Here is a 6,000-nt window from a genome sequence, read left to right on the forward strand (position 1 = left end):
TTAAAAATGAATTTAAATAAATTTCACGCTTGGTTAAGCCAAACAGACAGCGACAGGCGAAAGCGACAGAGAAAGAGAAAGAGAGAGAGAGAGAAAGGGAGAGATACAGATACAATTATAATAATAATCATTTACATTTGACATTGGCTGACTGAGCGACGTCGACCGCATGATAATTTATCATTTGATTTCGTATTTTATATTTTACGATCGTTTCGTTTCGTTTCGTTTGGTTTTTTTTAATTTTTCGCAGCTCGTGAGAACAATTAGAGAGCTGCTTGGTGGCGTGTTAATGATGCACAGGACACGAGTAGATCTCTCTCTCTCTTCATCTCTCCATCTCTCTCTCACTCTCTCGCTATCTTTCTCTCCATCCCTTTCGATTCTTAGCTGACTTCTGTTGCATTTGCATAAAAAACGCATAAAGTGCGTGTGGCAATTGACTTGGCTAATTGAGCGCTCAACTGGAAGCTTTGACATTTCTCACAGACATTTCTCACTTGACTTTTCTCTGCCTGAAGTTGTCTCCTGGTTTTTACACGCGTCCAACATTTGTTGGCAATTAATTGAAGTAACAAGAAACAGCAACAACAACAACAACGACGACGACGACGACGATGACAGCAACAACAATTGTCAATTGTTGCATTAGCGTTAATTTATGTGCGGCCATTTGCCGTCTCTTTCTATAGCTAGCTCCGTCTCTCTCTCTCTCTGTTAAATAATTGCGTCTCGGGTGTCTCATTAAAACTGTATTTCGTGTTTTGTTGCTTGTTATGCACACTGTGTCTATTATTGCGTCTAAACTTTTATCGCTTTTTGGCATCTAACCAAAAAGCCAAAAGCCAAAACCAAAATCCCAAAACGCGACCACAGCAGCTGGAACAATGCGACGCCAAAACTCAAAGTAGCATAATTATAATTATAATTATAATTATATCAAATTTTGAAACCATTTAAAACGCATTAAACGCCGCCGACAAAAATCCCACTAACCAAACAGAACCTCAAGCAACACGCTCTACAAAGAGCGAGCGAGTGAAAGAGAGATAGATAGAGTAAGAGAGAGAGAGACAGAGAGAGGGAATCTGTACAAAAGCTGTGCAAGAATAATTACGTGAAATTGCTGCTGCTTTTGTGTTCAATTATTTATAGGCTAGTTTATTAAAGAGCTCCCCTTTCCCACTTCTCCTTCCCCCTCTGCCGCTCTACCTTCTTGTTTGCCACGCCCCCTGCTTGGGCGCTCTGACCACGCTCGACGAGCAAATGAAAAGTGACCGAAAATTGTTGAGGGCCATTCATAAAGAGCTCTTAATGGGGCTATCGTTAAGGAAACGCTCTGCAAAAGAGATTTATAATCACAGACTCAACGAATGCTGCCCTCGATAAATCTTCACTTGGAGCTATGTACATCAAAACTCTCCCATTTCAATTATGCGCACATAATACACACTTCATTTTCCTCATAATTAGCTATAATCCAAAGAAGGATCCACTTATATGATTGTGAGTTGTAAATGCATTTAAACGTTATGATATTCAAACATTTCTTTTTTCCATTTCTTGCATTAGGATTTGCATTAATTCAAATTTTGCTCATTTCGTTATGTTTCGCAATTATTTATTGTAATCATTGTCATTAGAATTTGCCTTAATTGAAATTATAATCATTTAATTATTTTTCACATTTATTTCTTGCAACTATTCTCATTAAAATTTTCATTCAAATTGTTTCATACATTATTTTGATATAGATTTTTATAATTAGTTACTCTAAGACCGTATTAATCTGTTCATTACAGTTTTCATTATTTTCATAATGAGTCGTTATTGCAACTATTCTTATTAAAATTTTCATTGTAATTGTTTCATACATTATTTTGATATAGATTTTTTTAATAAGTTACTCTAAAATTGTATTAAACTGTTAATTACAGTTTTCATTGTTTTCATTATGAGTTGTAATCTAAAGCGGAATTATACAATTGAATATGCAATGCTTAAAGTTGCAATTGCATTTCCATATTTACTTATTCTAACACTCATCATTAGAATTTTCATTAGATGTTTTCGCATGTTATTTTTATGTTTTTGAAGAATTTGTTGACTATTTTTTGTTTAAACATATTTCGCAAACATTTTCACAATTCATTAAAATTTTCATTGTTTTCTATATTAATTTTTAAAAAATCTACAAATTGTATTATCTGCTCTTTCTTCCGTAACATTTTGATACATATCATAGCAATCTTCATTAGAACTTCCTTTGCTAATTTATTAATCAAATATTTCATGTTCATATAATTCTTAATTTCAGTAGCATTAATATTAAAGTAATTATTGTGCACAGCATTGCAGCACAATTATCCAAAATTGTTATCCATTATCATAATTTTAAATGCAATTATCGTGCATCGATTTATTATGTTCACTCTAAAATAATGATTAATACGCAGTCGTTTTTTTTTGTTGCTAAAAACTCGCACAATTACTTTGAGTTTCCTGCTTAAGTGCAATCATTTTCATGAGTTTAGCATGTGGCCATTAGAACTTTTATATTATACATGCACTTTTAAATAGATGCGTTGCTTCGATATGGACGCGAATTTATCGTATACGTGATCTGGCAAATTGGATAATCGCGACTGACTCAAGAAATGACACTCAAAATATCATTATGACAATTATGAAAACGTGTGTGTGTGTGTGTGAGTGTGTGTGTGTTTGTCGAGGTAATTGCGTTAAAAGTGCTGACAGACTCAACAACACGACAACTACACACAACTGAAACAACAGAGTCGAAGTGGGAGAACAGAGACAGGAAGGTATATAACTATACTACATATATGAATGTACTTTGTGAGGCGGGAAGCACAACGTTGATAATGATGATGGCCACAATGATGATGGCGATGATGGCGATGATGATGACAGCACTTTGTTGACAAAACAGCCAAAACAGTTAAATGCATTTTAGTTCATATTTTAACAGTTGGTTAAGTTTTGTTTAGTGATTTAAATAATTGCTCGACGTCCGTCGACAGCTTCAACTTCAATTTCAGTTTTTTAGCCTCAACTGCAACTGTCACACACACACACACACACACACACACACACACACACACACAGAGTCGCATTGCCTCATGGCGCATGACACGCAAACTGAGCTTCGTGGAAATAGAATTTCGAAAATGGAAATGGAAATGGATGTGAAGGTGAATGTGAAGGTGGAAAGAGAGGAGAGCAGTCAGACGGTGCTTGGAACCGCAATTCGCGCGACAGGAACAATTAAACGAGCGTCGAAGCGCAACATTTATCTACCCCCCACCCCTCCCCGCATTCCCTTCCCTGCATTCCACTCCCTCCTCTCCTCTGTTTTTCCCAAACTCACAACGCATTCGTTCTATATGCAAATGGGAACTGTCTCATTTATCAGGCGCGCAGGCGCAGTTCGAGAAAATTTCTCGCACTCGCCAAAAGCGAATTTAAATATTTTAATCGCATTGTTTAACAGCCCAAAAACAACAACTGAAACAAGCAACTAAAAACAGTTCAGATAGCTCAAATTAATCTCATTCGCACCGCACTCCAAATGCCCTGCATAAATAATGATAAGATAAGCAAAGAATTTTCTTCTCACAGCTCATTTCGATACGAGATTTTGAGCAATGAAGAATGCAAGGCAGTGACTGAGTAATCATCTGATAATCCATTAATTTTTAAAGTGTGGAAGTTATAATTAATTCTGAGACTAAGTGAAGACTGTTCTTGTTAATTTGGTTATTCAATGCGAAGCTTCAAATAAGAAAAGATTTACTATGGTAAAAGTGACAAAGTAATCTTTTGGTAATCGATTTGTTGTAAAAGTAAAGATCTAATTTATTCTGTGGTTAAGTGAAGAACGTTCCTTAACCATCTCATTTGGTTTTTCGTTATAAAGTTTTAAAACAAATTATAAAATGTAATATTATTATAGTATATTCACAGTTATTTAAAGTGGTGACAAAGTAATCTATTGGTATTCGCTTTAGTTGAAAAGAGAACTACGCTTAACACAGAATTAAGGCTAAATCAAGAATGCTCTTTAAACAGCTCTTGTGACATTTCATTACGACATCTTCAACAAAGCACAAATTTAATATAATACAAGTATAATACAAGTGTTGTAAGAAAATGACATAGTAATCTTTTGGTAATCGATAGGTGGGGCTCTAAATAATGATGTAACTGTAGGAAACATAACAAATGTAAGTATAAAAAAGTAGCTTACTGAACATAAAATAGTTAAGTTTAAATTTCAAAGATTTTGTTTTCGTTAACTTTGTTGTCAATAAAGTGTCGCTTACTGAAAAAGAATTTTTATCTGGAATATGTTAACAAGTAAAATTATAAATATTTTCTATAACAAGATTCGTTTTTATTCCCAAATTTGTATTATTTCATTGTCTCCTCTTTAGTTATAAATCTATTATATTCTTTTCAAAGTAATGTATAGATTTTTAACTACATTTTTAAAACAAGTAAAATTATAAGAAATTTCCTTAAGAAGTTTAGTTTTTTTCCAGACTTTTATTATTATATTATCTCCTTCTTACTCTTCTAAATGTTCATTCTCAAGTAATGTATTTATAGAGACTTTTAACTACACTATATTGGTAGTTACTTTAATATCGAAAACAAACAAAGTATTCCAAGTCAATTCTTACTTCTCTATTCAAAAATTCGATTACTGAATAATTGAATAAAGTAAGCTATAAATTTTGTATTTCCTAAGAGTGTTTTCAAAGTATCGAACTAGGAACGGAGTTATCCGACTAGCCGTGATACCCTATAAACGAATGTATTACTGAGTTTTGAGCAAGTTGTTTTGCCAAATCGCCAAATAGCTTTGCATTTGGTCAGAGACAGGGAATGAAACTGGGAATGGGACTAAAACTGAAACTGGGACTAAAACTGGGAGCGATAAGCATCGCTTCCGGTGTGTGGAAGTGCTGCTAGTTGCTGTGGTGTTGCTGTGGTTAGTGGTGTGTATCAAATGGGGTCTGTGGCACCTCGCACCCGCCCCGAGTCCATAAAAAAAAACAACAACAAGCACTGAAGAACAACAGCAACGCAACGCAACTAAAATGCGTCTCTCTTTATATATCTTTTGTTTTGTTTCACATTCTGTGTTTTCGAGATAGAAAAACGCGATACTAATTTTTGGTACCAACATTTAATTTTTACTATGTTATATTGTCTAGCCTGTGCCTCGTGCATTTTAAATGGAAATCTGTAAATTTGTTTTTATTGTCATTATAATTTTGTCGTTAGTTGTGTTGGTTGTAGCTGGTTCTACTTGGCTGATAGCGTTTAGCACCTGACATTTTTAGTGGCAATTATAACAGCGAACCGAGCAAAGAGTCAACGAACCTCAGCTCACCAAAAGGGAGAAAGATATATACGTAGGAGAAAGAGAGAGAGAGAGATAGGAGAGAAGAGAAGAGAGAGTAACAATCGCTGTGTAGCGGAAGAGATCGTCAGACTGCTTCTGTGTTTCATTAGAAGACCATTAAATAAATGCAGAGTTTAATCTATCGCATACTTACACAAAGAACGAGACCAATAGAAAGAGCGACAGAGACCGAGAGAGAGCGAGAGAGAGAGCAGAGTTTAGTCAGTTAGTTAGTCAGTCAGTTAGTCAGTTAGTTAGTGCAAACTTCGGGCCACAAAACGAAACGAAACGAAACGTCATGTTGCATGTTGTCATGAGTCATAAAGCAGAGTTGCATGTGCAACAACACGGCAGCAAAAGGTTTTCTTTTTTGTTTTGTTATTGAAAGTCGCAGCTTAAAATTAAATTAGAAAATAAAACTGAAAAAAAAACTGAAAAATACATATATGAGAAGGAAGTGCAAATTTGTGCTCGACTGGCCAAAAGCGAATCACGAGTGCTCTGCAAACAATTGTTGTAACGGGAAACGGCGGCCGACGACGACGATGGGCAAATAAATTATGGAA

The sequence above is a fragment of the Drosophila sulfurigaster genome, chromosome X, assembly GCF_023558435.1.
Source record: "Drosophila sulfurigaster albostrigata strain 15112-1811.04 chromosome X, ASM2355843v2, whole genome shotgun sequence".
Classification (NCBI taxonomy): domain Eukaryota; kingdom Metazoa; phylum Arthropoda; class Insecta; order Diptera; family Drosophilidae; genus Drosophila; species Drosophila sulfurigaster.